The 17,065-nt window shown below is 38.5% G+C and overlaps 1 long non-coding RNA gene across 1 annotated transcript; it reads left to right on the top strand.

The window, feature by feature from the left end:
• The first annotated feature begins 414 nt into the window (after positions 1-414).
• On the top strand, positions 415-2,451 carry LOC135776958 (uncharacterized). Its single transcript, XR_010544243.1, has 3 exons — positions 415-549; positions 1,824-1,924; positions 2,030-2,451. It is a non-coding gene; the product is annotated as an uncharacterized lncRNA (long non-coding RNA).
• Positions 2,452-17,065: the final 14,614 nt, after the last annotated feature.

Genomic DNA, 17,065 nt, shown 5'->3' with positions numbered 1-17,065 from the left:
GGTTCTACTAGAGTTCTACTATTATGACTAGCAAAATAAGATTTTACAATTTTTTTGTCTTTCAGCTTACCAAAGTGTTCAAACGTCAAACTCTGGCAGGTCTTTCTCAGAAAATTGTCGCATTTCACCTGCACATGAATCTGGTTGTACAGGCTCTAGTAATAGAACAGAGTTAAGATTTCCATTGGACATGGCAAGTAAGTACCTAACTGTTGGAGCTCGTATTAAAAGCACCACAACAGAATTGAACAAGACATAAAGCATTAGCAGGTTTAACTTGGTACATCCAATAACAGTAGCAAAGTTTTCCGATTGACTTTCTTGCTAGCAGTTTAAACTAACATGGACCGTTATATATACATGTTGTTGTTTTTTGTAAAATTTCAGAAAAAAGTATTAACAAAATTGGTGGACATCCACATGGAGGTTAGAAAGCTGGGAAGAAGCTAGCCTTCCCTTTCATCCACCCATATTGAGCAACTGGAAACTTTAGAAGAGTTTGAGAGAGAGGAGGAACGCCTCAAGGACAAGCAAGCCTTGGAATCTCTGGTATGATCTGCAAGGCACACATGACACATTTGAACTGCTCTATATATAAATGTCTATAAGGCTGACCGTTATACACTGTAGAAGTGATAGAATTTTATGCTCTGTGGTACAGTATATCAGTTAAACTTGTTATAGGCTATTGTTTTTTTAAGATGACTGTAATATTACCCGCTCTCTTTAAAGGTGTTGCAACTCTCAAGAATTGGAGGGAAAGATATCAGAGATTGTGTGCACAAAATTCTTGATAGGTATTTTCATCAGTATCCCTAAATGCATAGCTTTCCAAACACATTACATTTCCCCATTACAGTTTTCCAGTTGTAAATTGTAAGTAAACTATGGGAAAACAAGAGCTCCAGACAATTGCATTGACTTCCATGTTTACATTTCCTAAAAGGGTAAATTGGTAAAAAAAAATATGAATAAAAACAACTACCCTGAAATGCAATCATGAAACTGCAGAGAAACCTGACATGTGAAGGAAAATTAGAACATTCCCACATCCGCATATCCTTGAAATATGAATATTAACCGTGCTTTGAATAATCATGATTTTATTATTGCATTATTAATGATTGCATTGCCTTTAATCTTAAAGATTTTAAGAATAGCTTTGAGTATTAACCTTTAGCATATAGTACTAAAGTTAGAATAGTCTAGCAGGCTTAGAGATATGATTCCATTGTATATGGGTTTTGATAGTTGACTTTTAAATGTCATGTGCAAATTTAGCAGGCTTGGAGTTTTTGCGGTATGTATGTATGTGTGTTTTTTAACTTTTGCTTTGCAGAAACACCTGGGGAGAAAAACAGGATGTCGGGGCAGGGTGAAATAACGGTCATAGCTATTTATAACAGGATGAACTTCTAAAACAGAAGTACAACTTTCCATCGAACGGGTCTGGTAAACCTTTAAGAAAGAAGTAAAACTTTCCATCGAACAGGCCCCCACCAAACTGCACATATATATATTTTGGGTCAGAGGGAGAGGCAGAAGAGATCAACCGCTCCTCGGGGGATCTGTCTCTGCATTGGTGTTGTGTAAAGACAGGGACAACGTTGACCGAGAGCTCTGTAATATTTCATTTGAGATACTTATTAAAAATAATTTGATTTGAGTTACGTGTCTATTCTCCTCATTCAAAGAACATGCAGGACAATTAAAGTCCAACACATGGAAGGTTTTTTATTTTCATTTTTTTATGTTTGAAATATTAATTTGGATAATAGTTATGCACATAGTTTATTTTCTAAATGGAGCTTTTGTTTCTTCAGGCTGTTTACCAACCGGCTGATGGCCAAATTCAACATGAAGGGGAAAGGGAAGAAGCAGAAACTTCCTCTGGAAAAAAGTGAAACTTACAAAGCAATTACAGGTACACATACTTTTTTCCTCATTTCATTTGTTTTACACCAACTGCAATGTAACTAAATTGGTATTCTTTACATGTTTAGAATGTTTGTTTTGTTTTCTCTTGCAGCTGCTGTAATGAAATGGGACAAGACAGCTACAGAGGCAACAATAAACCATCATGCAGCAGAACATCTGAAACATGCACCGGGGAGGAAGGGAGGGGGAGGGCATACAGTGTTGCAAAGTAACTAAGTATAATGTGTATATATAAAAATATGTTAAAGTTACATTTAAATATGAATTTAAATTTAAAATAAAATATTACACACACACACACAAGGTTTACCAGACTTATCCGTTCACATTGCATGTCATGTACCTTTTTGAGTTAATTAATGTCAGTAAACTGTGTGTGGTGTTGTTGTTGTTGTTTTTTTAAATAGCTTAAGTTTTGAGGATAACCTTATTAAAGACTGGCAAAATGTTATTGTCATGAAATGTTTTATTTGTGTACTTAAAAAAAAGAGATGTCATGTAATAAAAAATTTCTTTGCATACTGTACCTATAGTTCTTGAATGGGTACATGTCAGCCAAGGGGCCAGATATTATTTTAAAGTGTGCACACTGTCTTAACTCTAAGCTTTTAGTCATCCACCATAAAGTACCTGTAGACGTGTTGATGTCCAAAGCCTTGTGTAGTATATTTGATGGTATTGATGGTAAGACAGGACTGAACTGTGGCCTCTGGCTACTCAGTGGACGTCTTTTGAACGTTCAACAGGGATGTCAGTGAGACGTTTAATTTCAACACATATAAGACGTCTAAAAAAGACGTCGCAAAAACTTCATTCTGGCTACTCAGTGGACGTCTTTTAAACGTTCAACAGGCATGTCAGTGAGACATTTAATTTCAACACATATAAGACGTTTAAAAAAGACGTCACAAAAACTTCATTCTGGCTACTCAGTGGACGTCTTTTAAACGTTCAACAGGCATGTCAGTGAGACGTTTAATTTGAACACATATAAGACGTCTAAAAAAGACGTCGCAAAAACTTTCATCCTGGCTACTCAGTGGACGTCTTTTAAACGTTCAACAGGCATGTCAGTGAGACGTTTAATTTCAACACATATAAGACGTCTAAAAAAGACGTTGTAAAAACTTTCATTCTGGCTACTCAGTGGACGTCTTTTAAACGGTAGACAAAGACGTTATAATGATGTCTTTTGGACGTATTTTTGTTCAGTGGGTGGCCAGCCTTAGCAGTTTAACACCCACAAAGACGAAACAATCGACTCAGGTTGGAGAACATCTCCCCCCGACCGTGAACGGCCTCTGAACGATCCCACTCGGTTGTCCAATGTTCTCTCTTGTAACCCTGCTCCGCAACGCCAAAATGTCGTGGATTTTTTCAGGAGAATCAGAGACAGTTGAGATGTAAAATTCTCTTTAAAGTATTTTATTAAAGAATTGTGTCAGACAGCTTGAAACACAATACTGGTCATAGGGTGTACACCTGGTAAAATGATAATGACAATGACCCCGTTCTGAGTTTTTCAGTGATTTAAATAGTGCCCCCGTTTTAGTAGCCCTCCCATTCAAACAATTTGTTTGTACTGTGCCTGTATCTTTGCAACCTTTAAGTTGCTACACAAAAAGACAGCCATTGCTGGTAAAACACAATGCCTTTGTTCTCTAATGCGTCATAAAGCTATCTTGCTATTCTTACCAAGGTCACACGTCCCCCATCCCGGCCTAACTGGGGAAAAACACTGTCATGTGCAAGCATCAGAGAGACAACTTAATTCATTTAGACCTCAACCATAAAACACGTTAAAAGTATACTTTATATTAAACACTCAAAATTTCTCCACCATACCATAGGCAGTAATTGAAGGTAATTGGTACCATAATGCTTCATTCAAAGCAGACAATAATGTTTTAGCAAAGTAGGGCTGTCAAAATGGCTGAACAAGTACATTCGAAATTCGTCCTTGAAAAATAATAAAATTCGAATTATATTCGAATTATAAAGACCTACTTTATCTTGGAGAAAATACTCCTAAAAGCCCACAAGAGGGCGCAGCACAAAGCCCCAATAATATAATCATGCACAGCATATTTTTTGTTAAAACGAATGTTATAAACACTACTAATGAAATCAAAATTAACCAGTATAGTTGTGCACCTGTAAATGTACAAAACGAATGCCATACATAGACAATGCATATTAATATAGGGCATTTTATATAAGTAGATAAATTAACGTGTTTCTAATAAAGTATGAAAACGAATTAATCTTTATTTAAGCCAAAATAAGTGGGAAAGATCATTAGTCATTTAAATTTTGTCAAGCTTAAACGCTATTCACAACAACTTATATTATATTTTGTGTGTTCCTTGGTTGAAAATATGTAGAAATATATGCGAGTAATAAAGTACAGAACAGAAATGTTTAACTTACGCGCAGAGTGAAGCTGTTAATAAAGCAGACTCTCTGTAATTAATAGAGGACGTGCTGAAACAGTCGAGTTGGCAGATGATCATCATGTTTATATTTCACGCAGATAATGTTGATGAAAAACTTGCATATCAAATGTCCAGGTGAAAGTCAAGTTTCCAGTCAGTTAAAATAAAGCCAACGCGGCGTTACATTGCAACTCTCTCATATGCGGTGTGGACTCTGTATATGCACATATGGTTTTAATGTTGCTAAACAAGCAGCTGTATTATGGCACTTTCGTGTTGATCAGTTACGTAAACTTTAAAACTGCATTTAGAAGCAGACGACAATAACTCATCTCAGTTAGTTTCACTTTGCGGTTGAATTCCAGTTGATGCTCCAAAAACCAAAGCAGCATCACACAGCCCTTTTAATATGTATTCTGTCCGACTCGTAATCCCCACTGTCTTTTCTTGCTATTTTTCAAATGAATAACGCTGGCTTGCTCCGCATAGTTGGCTGAGCCGCTCTGTATAACAATCCGCGTCAGTTATGCATTATCACGTTGCGTGAGCTTCCTGACACAGGTAAAATTCGAATGCAAAGTTTTACGTTCGAATATGCATATTTTTTTTTTACATTCGACGAATATTCGAAATTCGAATTAAAATTTGACAGCCCTATAGCAAAGTGGTCTATATTATCTACTATACATACATTATGTGTAAGTGGACACGCTAATAATGTGTTGTTTTAGTTAACAGTTCAGTAACAGTAAGACTCGCTCTCTACTTACCTTGATATTTATGGACAAATTCTTAATGGAAAAAGATTTTCTCTATTAGTCGTGTCAAATCAGCAAATGTAATATTTGGCAAATCCGTTAACGAAGTTGTGTAGACTCTTTGATCCATTTTAGACTTACCCGGGTTTATGTTTTTCTAGTGTGTTGACGCTTGACAGGAACTCCGCTTTCACGAAGATTACGTATTTCCTGTTACTGTGAGAAAGGTCTATAGACATATTACACGAACTTGAACTTTAAATTAAAAGTACAGGCCGTGAACCTGACCAATGAGTCTTGCCGTACACTAGTCATGATGTCAGACCTAGAACTTCCGTTTTTATTCTTTTATACTTCGTTTTCGTAAATTCCGCCATTTAGTGGCAAGTTTTTAAAAAAAGTATAAATTTTATATACATTAAAAAAAATGTATACAGCTTGTTTTTTTTATATCGCCACCAGTGATGGGCAGTAACGCGTTAGAAGTAACGCGTTACTGTAGTCCGATTACTTTTTTCAAGTAACAAGTAAAGTAAGGGATTACAATTGCAAAACGAGTAATTAGATTACTGTTACTTCCCCGTTAGCAGACTGGGTTACTGCGTTATTTTTTAATCTTTACTTTGTTTCGTGAGACTCTCTCGTGTCGTGACGCGAGCCGAGTGACAATGACGTATGAGCGCCGCGCCGTCAGTCAGTGTATTGTTGAATGTGAGAAGACAACATGGAGCGCGGAAGAGAAAAAGACTATGCAGCGTTTAATGCTTGGAAGTACCGACATTACTTTGAGTTTAACCCAGTTAAAGGTGACAAAAACATCAGCGTCCGCTGTACACTCTGCGTGGGAATAAAACTTTTATCCACAGCGAAAAATTCCACCTCAAATCTAAGCAAACACCTAGCAAGCCGGCACAGCAATGTGAAACTTACTGAAAAAATCCCTGAACCCCCAGCTGACATGACCGCTGCGGCTCCATCTCATACACGTTCACGCGAAATCTGATGTAAAACAACAGACTATATATATCTGTATTTCATGGATTATACGCATTTGTGGACAAGCTGACGTGACCGCTGCAGCTCCATCTCACGTTCACGCGAAATCTGATGTAAACAACAGACTACTATATTTCATGGATTATACGCATTTGTGGACAAAAATTGTCATTTGATGAATTTTATTAGACTGATTTCATGGGTTGTTCACACAACTGAAACAGACCGGATTCGACTAGCGATCGTTATAAGGTAAGAAGTCCTGTTTTTATTTTGCATGTTGTCATCTGAAATTCTGTAACAAAATACTACATTTATGATGCTAGAGCATGTATCTCAAAACAGAGCCCTCACCATACACTGATGCAAAACCCGTAGACCTTTTAAACGATGTATAGTAATGTTGATATTTATATTATTAATGTTTGCAGACAGTATGCTATATAGATATTGTTAGCAGGCTTACAAAAAAATGAAGCCATCACGCCCACGAATTAGTGCGCGTCGAGAGGTTAAAACAGATAATGTTTCATTTGATTCAATTTCAGATGATGGAATATGCAGAAAGAATAGAATTAGGCTGAAAGGTCTTTGCCCGGTTGCATAAAGCACCTTAAGTTTTTCCCTTAAGTATGACACTTAAGGGATAAATTCCCCTTACCTACAGTAAGAGAATAATTTAAGGGTGTTGCATACAGTATAATTCCTTAAATGGTTCTCTTAGGTAAGGGTAATCATTAAATGTTTCAAGACAGCGACCCAGGTTTATAAAATACTATTGTTGCCATGGAGATGCAACAGAAAAAGCTTAAGGTTTTTTTGCAACACCCTTAAGTTTAAATGAAACATAAGGGTGAATTTAAGGGAAAATTACACTTAAGGTGCTTTATGCAACCGGGCCCTGTTGCATACTGTAGCATATTCAGGTCGTGCATCATGTTTTTGAAAAGTAATTAGTAAAGTAACTAGTAAAGTAACTAATTACTTTTGAAAATAAGTAATCAGTAAAGTAACGGGATTACTTTCTTAGGGAAGTAATCAGTAATCAGTAACTAATTACTATTTCCAGGTAACTTGACAAACACTGATCGCCACACACTGTAACATTGAAATGTAAACTTTTTAGTCACTTCACCATTTTAGCTTCAGGCTAATCAACACAAAGTGATAGTTTTCACTCACCGAGATAACTTTGTTTACAACAGGTGTCGTCTAATTTTCAATGTAGTTCAACCTCAAAGATATATTTCATTCTCTAAATCATTTTAAATCTTAATATTTACTTATGCTCTGGCTCCCGTTTTTTCAGGCTTTCCCCAAGGCAAAACAAATGCCAGAATCAGCAGAAGAACGTTTCATTGTGCACTGCCACCTAGTGGCGGACTAGGTATTGCACTTTACTCCAGTTTTAGGTGTTGATTTGAGCAAAATTGACAGGGTTACACCCTCCCCCTCTAAACCACATGAGCCCCTGCATGTGAGTAAATCTGACAAGGTATCTAATGGTCAAAAATAATATCTTAGAGTTTCCCAAAAAACTGACTAAGGACAAGGATCAGGGGTTTCCCTAGCCCCCTCATAGGTGAACTTGGGTGGGGGGTGTCTTTCTCTGTGTGAATGTCTGGGCTCACCTTGTTCTTCCCCACAAGTAAATTCTGAGTGCCTTTTAGGGGTTACAGGGAAACTGTTCTGAGCATTGTCCATGTCGTGAGCACTATGCTTTGCAATATTTCATTTTCTGGAATGTCTATGAGGACATAGTCACTTTGGGTTGGGGACTGATGAACAACTGTATTTATGACAAGAGGTGCAACTGAGTGATCAGGAATTGGTTGGGTTTCTGGCGATTTGAACTCAGGAGCCATGGGGTTCAGAGAAGACTGAGAGCCACTGACGGGAATAACTTCTAACTCTTGAACATAGGGTCCCCATGTGGTGAACAGTGGAGCTATCATCCTCTTCTTCTCTGTCCAAATATTCAAATTCGACCTCTTGGTTTTGTCTACTCCTCAGGCGCATTTGAGTTTGTTTGCTTTGGTGTAGCACTGAATCAGGAGTAGTCTCAACTGGCAGAAATCACATGGTAAAAGTAAGTCCCTGTGAAGTGTACGCTGAGGTCCATTTCCTGTTTCAGGCTTGACTACGTACACAGGACCACCATCAATTCCTTTCACAACTATATGGATGGGCGTTTCCCATTTATCGGCTAACTTGTGTTTGCCTCAGATGTTGACATTCTTCACCGAAACATGGTCCCCTTCTTCTAATTCCGCAGTTTTCACATTGGCATCAAATATGTGCTTATTTCTTCCTCCAGACTTCTTGGAGTTCTCTGCAACCAGTGCATAGCTTTCTTTAAGTCTCTGGCGCAAGTTTTGGACATATTCCGAGTGAGTTGTTTGAGTCTCAGTTGGAGGTTTCAGCCCAAGTATGAGGTCAACTGGCAGAGTCGGCTGTCTGCCGAACATCAGCTCATACGGTGAGTAACCTAATGTGAGGGAATATAAACAAGAAATGAACCCAGATGCAGCTGTGAACAATAAGTGATTTATTAACAGAACACAGGGGAAAAACAAAACCCACGAGGGGGCAAAACAAGATGGTGTAAACGCAACACTAGACTAACACTAAACTTAACATAACATAAAACAAACAAGACTAAATAACTCTCAAAAACTCACAGAACTGACACAGGAACCGACAAGATACAAGGTGACGCACAAGCACAGAACAGCAAAGACAAGGACAATAAATAGGGACAAAATAAATTACATACAGCTGGAAATCATGGCGAGTAAGGGATCGGGGAAAAAGAGACGAGCCCCGGGAAATGCATGGCCAGAATAAACCAATACTTAAACCACGCATCTCCCACATAGAACATGGTACTGCCAGGACACCGTTCACAAAGACTAGATACCAGACGCTCCTCAAGGGGAACACTAAACACGGGACATAACAGACTGCATACAAGAAAGGAACCACGAGAACATAACAAACACTAACGGGCAAACAGGAAATAACAATAACAGGATTGGGGTGGGATAATAAAAATAAAAAACAAAGGGGGGACACAAAAGTTCAAAGGGGGTGGTCCAGGGTGGGAAAGGAGTCCGGCTGAACTTTGTGTGAGTCTTAGGAAAGGCACAGTAAGACGGGACAAAACCTAGCTGGGGTTGCGCGGCCTGCGCACACGGCTGGGGTTGCGCACACGGCTGGGGTTGTGCGGGCTGCGCACATGGCTGGGGTTGCGCTGGCGGCTGCGTCAATGGCATCCTTAATAGTGCGGCTGTTAAGCTTCCTATAATCGATGCATAGTCTGATCTTTCCGTTTTTTTTCTTCACGACAACCACTAGGGATACAAAATGACTCTCGAATTCCCTTATTATAGCAGCCTCCAGAAGCTCTCTAAGTACTGCAAAACTGTCTGATCTTTTGAGAAACTTGGATTTGTCATAGCTTATTCCACGTTGGTATAACTCGAGCAAGACATTTGTGCTAATTAAGACAGGAACCTTGCTATTGAACTGGTTTTTGGGGCCAATGAGTGCCAAAATGGACATTTGCTCTTCTGTTCCAGTAACATTCTCAGGGAAGGTTAAGTGGACTTCCACGTAACCCCGATAAGGCACTGCTTGACCCCCAGCCCCTTCGACCTCAAGAATCGTATCGACTGAACCGGTAAGTCTGACATGCATTTAGAATGAAAAGTCTCTGAAATTGTTGTTATTTGGGATCCAGTGTTGAGAATGGCATCACATTTCATGTCTCCAACAGAGATGTTCGAAGTGCAATGAGGTCCCACAAGTCCAGGGGGCAATTTGCGGTGAGAAGAATTACTACTTTCAGAAGGGCACTCAATGTGAGTCATTGCTACGGGACATTCTATGTCCTCAGCTCCCGGTAGCCCCAAGGCAGGAGTCTCTAGAAGTTTAAAGATGTTTTGTCTGCTGCCTGTTTGGCCCAGAATTTGCTTCGTTTTTCTTTGAGCTCTGCATTCTTTTTCCGGACGAGGCCTGGATTGGGTTCATAAGTGCACTTTGCAGCAATGTAGCCATCACCCCCACATTTAAAACAGAACCAGGGCTTAGGTGGTGTCAGAGATTGGGTGTTTGAGTCTCTATTGGAGGCTTGCACGAGTAAACTTTCAGGCTTAGCAGGCGTTTCACTTTGGGCTGGATAGAGTGTTGTTTTGATGACGCATGCAGCGTGCTACACTGACTGTTGGCTTTGTGGAGGGGCAAGTTCTGTCTGGTGCTGGGTACATTTCAGTTCACTTTGAAGTGCTTCCCAAAAGCCGGCTTTACTAATTTCAGCAAGAGAGCTCAATTCAGCTAAACATTTCTGAGCGAGTTCTCGTCCAAGTTCTTCTTGGAATAGCTCACGGACTGTCTAGACACTCCAGGTAACTGTTGGATCATTGGGACTGGGCAGGCTACCTAGTTGTCCTTGCTCGAGTCTGGATATTGTTCGCTCTGTTGTGTATTCAATGAGTGCACGGCCTCTGGGTTGTTCTGGGTCGTTTTTTCTCAACTGATTCTTTCATTTTAGGCCAATAACATCTGGCACGAGCAAGATTGAGCACGCTCTGGCCCTAGGTGACCAACCTCATCGTGAAAGCCTTTGAGAGCTCTTTCTCTGAATTCCTCGGGTAAGACGAGCTGATGAATTTTGTTTCCTCTGTCAAAACACTTCCTGTAAAGGACATCATCAAGGATCTCAAGCTTATCCCACTCCCGAAGGAGCAACTTGACTTCAGGTGACTCAGCTTTTAAACATTTGAAGTGGGGCTTTTGTCCTTTTTTGACCAAAGTGATGACTTTCCCAATTGATGGATTGTTTCTTTGTGCTTCATGCCAGTTTTCTTTTGTCATGCCTAGTACAGTGTCTTGTCCAGTATCAGTGAATAGATCAGGTAAGGAGGAGGCGTCAACAACAAGGGATTCAGCAAGGACAGGTAAGTGTATAGTAACTGAATGACGTTGACATAAAGCTGAGACTGCATCACATGGAATCTCCCCCTGTTTTGTCATTGAGTTGATCCGTTCTTTTTCCTGCAGGTACTCATAAACCTCTTGAGGAGCAGCTTGAGGTCTCCTTGACAGTCCGTTCGCATCACCATTAGCACGTCCATATTTGATGTTGAATCTGAAGGTTGACAGAGCCGCTAGCCAGCAGTGTCCGGCTGCTTCGAGCTTTGCGGATGAAAGGACATAAGTAAGCGGGTTGTTATCCATCAATACTGAAAAGTCTGTACCATACAGGTAAATCACAGAATTTCTCACAAACTGCCCACTTTAACACTAGAAATGCTAGCTTGTGACTAGGGTAGTTCTTCTAGCTCTTGGATTAGCCTCTGCCGGCATAGGCTTTTACTCTAAGCTTTCCATCTTGAGCTTGATAAAGAGCTGCTCCTAACCCCTCACAGCAAGCGTCTGTATGTAGTACATACGGGAGCTTGGTATTTGCGAAAGCGAGTATGTGGGTCAAAGTCAACTTTTCAACCAGTGTTCTAGTGTTGTTTTTGGCAGCCTGTTTTCATTTTAGTTTTAGTCTAGTCTTTGTGTAAAGCTGTCATTTTAGTTTTTATTAGTTTTAGTCATGTCATACTCTTTTTAGTCTAGTCAAGTTTTAGTCGACTAAAATTCTTGCCATTTTAGTCTTATTTTAGTCAGACTTATCCATTACTATTTTAGTCTAGTTTTAGTCGACGAAAACTGATGACATTTTAGTCTAGTTTTAGTCAGTGAAATTGTATTTAGTCTCTTTTTAGTAATGCAATTCTATTTAACCCATATAGTATAATGACCTAATAGTATTATAGACAAAACAATATTTTCTTTTAGCCAAACCCATTTCAAACAAAAGTTATATTATTGTTACCTTATAGACCCAAGATTACATCCATTCCAGACATGGAATATGCTCTGATTTGAATAGATATTTATTTTACTATCCTCTGAGTGAGTGACTTGACTGTTCGTAAGAGTCTACATAAAAGTCTACATAATCAAAACAAAAGTAGTCTAAGCTAACACACACACACACACACACACACACACACACACAAGGTCAAAGGGTCACACACAACTATAGTATGTGTGAGAATAGAAATATGTTATTGTTAACATTTATAATTGTATTTTGACAGCAGCACAAACTACAATCATACATATGTAATTATATATTATTATAGTTTATATTTCTGCATCTGTACGTTACCACCAGTGTACCTAATGGATCAGATGTCTATTAAGAAAAGCAAAGTTGGTATGTATGGTTATGTTCTCAACAGTACAGGTGTTTGATTGATTTAATACTCAAGTATTCAGCGAAGTATGTTTTGTTTATTTAAATAATAAATAAGTGTAGTTATTAAGCATATACAAAACAGTGTTTCCCACAGGATTTTGAGAGACTTGTGGCGGTGATGACGTCACACTCTAATTAGCATATATGTGACGTCATCACGTGTTTGCGTTTGATCCGGTTTGATCGAGTGTTGGCACCTGAAATATGTTTCACTTCTACTCTTTGATCTGTCACCTTATATTGCATTTTAAAACAACTGATTGCTATTATTTACATATTATCAGTTCTGTTGTCAGACATAAAATGAGCAGACTATAGCCCTATTCGGATGGGATTAGTTTTACGGTTGTAGATGGCGTAATGTAATTTTACCACAGGACGTCTGTAATATTGATGGTCAATTCGGACGGGATTAGAAATCTCAGTTAAACATTCAGAAGTGGGAGGGGTAACTCGATTGCGCAGCAGGTCACCTCTCTCGTCGTCATGTGCACGTTGCTTCTTGATATCAACATGACACAGACGAGAAAAACTCGAAACACTGTGTTTAATTTCAGTTTGGGGAGAACGTCAGTTTCAGGAACAGTTCTGTGCCTCTGAGAAGTGAATGTGACTTTTTAACCCCCTGGGGTCCAAAAACGCGGGGCCGCGTTTTGACGCATTTTTTCCTGTTTCCTGTGACATCCACTTAAAATACTCCGTCATTCATAATCATACACATACATGTAATACATCATTAGAAATGGTGAAGTGTCTACTTTAATGTGAGTGCCTTCATAATAACAACAAAACCGTGTGCTTTTGGCAAATAAAGAAAATAAACAGGGAGTGCATTTCGACATCTCTGTCTCCTTGACCATCTTCCTCAAACACGTTACAAACATGAACTGATAACTCCGCCAATACTTGTCACACGAACATGATACATGTGTCTAAAGAAAGCCTGAAATGTCTACTTTTACATGATGTAATTAAAATCTGAAGAACTCATTGTCTGTTTGTGTAATCGACATGTAAGTAAAGAGAGGTACAGTTTTTCTTGCTCGACCTCATTAGCACTAATGTGATCCCACCTACCCGCGTGCGCGCCATTCATATGGAAATTACCTGATGCGGGCTATGCAAACAAGATCAACGCCCCCAAACAATGCTTTGAGAAGCAGCAAGTTTTGACAGTTTCATTCACTTATTGCGCTGGGAAAATGACACGCTTTACAGGTGAGGAAGCTCTACAGATGCTCCTGGACAGCGAGGAAGAGTTCACAGTTTCTTCAGACGAAGAGCAGGACTCAGACGATGAAGTTTGTATTTTGAAGAGCGACTTGATCCAGCTGAGGATATAATTTCTGAAGAGTAAGTTTTACCTACATTTGTTGAAATGTTGTGTGATGTAAACTTTTATATACTGTATACTGACTATTTGCAAGCAGATATTCGATCATGTTGCCTCGTAACTTGTATTTACATTAAAATGATAGTTCTTACATTAAACCGTATGCTGATTAGTGTAATGGGAATATGTTATAAAGCAATATCACTACCATAACTATAGTGTTCATGCCGACTTATCAATAAGGCTTCTTTACGTGATTATTTGCTCGGGTGTAATGATGTGCTGTAAATGCGCCTGGAGATATGTCATGCGTTAAACAGTATGATTGTAGGCTATAGTGTAATGTAAATATACAATATGTCATAAAACAATATCACTATTTAGAATATATTTTGACTAGCGTTTATGCCTCAACAAGTCTTGTTTACGCGACTATCTGTTCGGGTGTAAATGTATCGATGCAGTATCGATGTGCTGTAAATGTGTCCGGAGATATGTAATGTGTTAATGTTTAGCGATAAATATGTCCGGTAATGGCCCGTTAACAAAGATATACAGCGCATCTATGTACCCAATTATCTTATCTCAACTATGCTTTACCGCCTTAGTATTGCTTTATAAGTTTGTTACTGTGGAGAATACATTTTATTAATTATTAAAAACTTGTAGGAATGTGGCAGCATCACTCTCCTCTTCAGCGGGCATTTGCAGAAATGCGACAGACATTCATACAGGGTAAGTCACATTTGCGGGATTTTCTGTTTTATTAGTAGACAAGACGCACGGGGGCATGCAGAAACGAACCCGAAATTCATAAAGTGTAAGTTACATTTCGTCCCCTTGGAATTAAAAGGTTCTATTAGGGCTGCACGATTACAGGAAAAATGATGATCACGATTGTTTTGCTCAAACTTTTGATCACGAATAAAAATACGATCATTCTTTTAGTGAAGAACTTCTATTTACTTCAGTATTTTTATTACACTTTACAGCCATTTATATAATATTATACACATTTTATAGGCTTATATTATAAAATATTTTATTGTTTTGTAATATCCACAGCTCCCATTCTCTTAGATCTTTTTAAAACATTTAAAATAATTCCGCAAAATTCCGCATAGATTTTGCAAAAGAAATCCGCAGAAAAAACTAAAATAACTCCTTACACAGATTCCTAACAGCTGTATGACTATTGCAGCAATTAAAGCAGTTCAGTTTTAACTGTCAAAATTATAAAAAATCTTTTATTTATTTTAGAGCCTTTTTTGTTTGTTAAATTAAGGTTTTTGATAATGACCAAGCGGATAGCGGCCGACAGCTAACGTAGACCAGTGTTTCTCAACTCCGTTCCTGGAGGACCACAGCTCTGCACATTTTGTATGTCTCTTTTATCTGCCGGCCTCAGTTCAGTTCACGGAGATCTCTGCTAATGAGCTGATGATTTGAATCAGGTGTGTTAAATAAGGGAGACATACAAAATGTGCAGAGCAGTGGGCCTCCAGGAATAACGTTGAGAACCACTGACGTAGACGACTTGTTTGATCAAATGAGCCTCTCAAATCAACAATTCACTTGCCTACAATAACGTCTATATAATATATATATTTTCAGCATATAACAATGTTAGTTTAAATGTTTATTATCAACACACTATTTTTTTAAAAGCGGAGGGGGGCTGCTCTGTTGCTCGCAGTCGCGGCGGCGTGCAGAAGAATAATAAATCAAAACAAAACGAAATAAACATGCAGGTTGCCTTACCTTACACATTCGCTATGCATCAATTAAAATTCAAGGCTTTACACCGCATTTTTTACATGACTACCGAAAGAAGTCTTTTATAGATTATGCACAGTATTTAAGGTTTTTGTTCAGTTCTCCATATTCCCCGATGCGCTGGTCCTGCTGCTGGCGGAGACGCTAAACACCGTTGCAACAGGTGCATTGTAAATGTGCGTGGTGGACTCGTGCGATAGGTTAAATTTCTTTCTTTTATAATTTATCAATGTCTCAACGTTTCTTTTAATTAAATTATTATATATAAAGGTGGAGAAGCCTAAAAAAATCCAGAGCCCTGGCCGCATATCAACTGTGATGTTAAAATTGGTCCGAAACCATTTATTTACCGAAACTATTTATTTATTTATTTACAGATTTACCACTGACAGTGATAAGGCACCTGTTGCAAAAAGAGTCAAGACCAACATCCAGGCAAGCAGCAGCAGGTCCATTCTGTCATGGAAAACAGAGCCTCATATTGATGTGGTTCCACACACTTTGCGTTTCTTTTCTGCACGGGAACCTGGACATCAGCTGAGTCATGCAGACGCACACACACCCGAGTCTCTTCAAAATGTTTTGGAAAATGAGGATGCAGTTTCAAATCTAAGCCATAACACCAACGCTCAGGCTGCCAGGGTAACAGCAAATGGTTGCAAGTATAAATGGAAAGATGTCAGAGTCACTGAGAGGTAACGCTACATTGGACTACTATTTTATATGGCCATGGTAAAGATGATCTCCATCAGGCACTACTGGAGACAGGACGATGTTTTCTCCGTGCCTTTTCCTGCCAGAGTAATGTCAAGAGAGAGATACTGCACTATTTCATGGAATGTGCACATGAGTCACCCAGAAGACGACAAACATGTAGGCCTAATGTTCCATTGTGTGTTCAGTTAAATAGGAACTGTTTTGAACAATGGCACGACAACATTTAACTCCATTCTCAAAGAGTTACAGTGTGTGATGGTTTACAAATGTATACCTTATTTTTTATATTGTGAAGTATTTTTAGATGCACACCAAACTGTACATTCATAGCTGACATTTAGAATAATTTTCTTTTAATTAGAGCCATATTGTACTGGTCATACAGAATATTGTTACATGTATTGTTACTTTATTATTTATAATTACAATGATGCTTCTTTATTGATAATTACAATAAAGCTTCTTAACTCTATTGTATTGTTCATGTTTTTAGCATTTTTTGCAACCCTATAAGACTTTTATTTTACTAATTTCTGATAAAAATAAAGTCTTAAGTCTTTTGTACTTTATTGTAACCTATTTTTTTTTAAACTACAAGCAAAATATTCTCTCTAAGTCTCCCCGCATTCATTCTTTTGTCCCAACATTCCTCAATGAGCCATTAGGGGGTTGGGTCTCTGGTGTGAAACACATCAATATTCATGACCATTGACCCGCCCTTGCATATTGCCTTTACACAGCAAAAGGTGTCTTACAAAAGTTAAATCAATGTATTGTTTCATGTGAGTGAGTGGGTTAA

Source organism: Paramisgurnus dabryanus, chromosome 18 (assembly GCF_030506205.2).
Source record: "Paramisgurnus dabryanus chromosome 18, PD_genome_1.1, whole genome shotgun sequence".
Classification (NCBI taxonomy): Eukaryota; Metazoa; Chordata; class Actinopteri; order Cypriniformes; family Cobitidae; genus Paramisgurnus; species Paramisgurnus dabryanus.
This window is presented reverse-complemented; position numbering and strand designations above follow the sequence as displayed.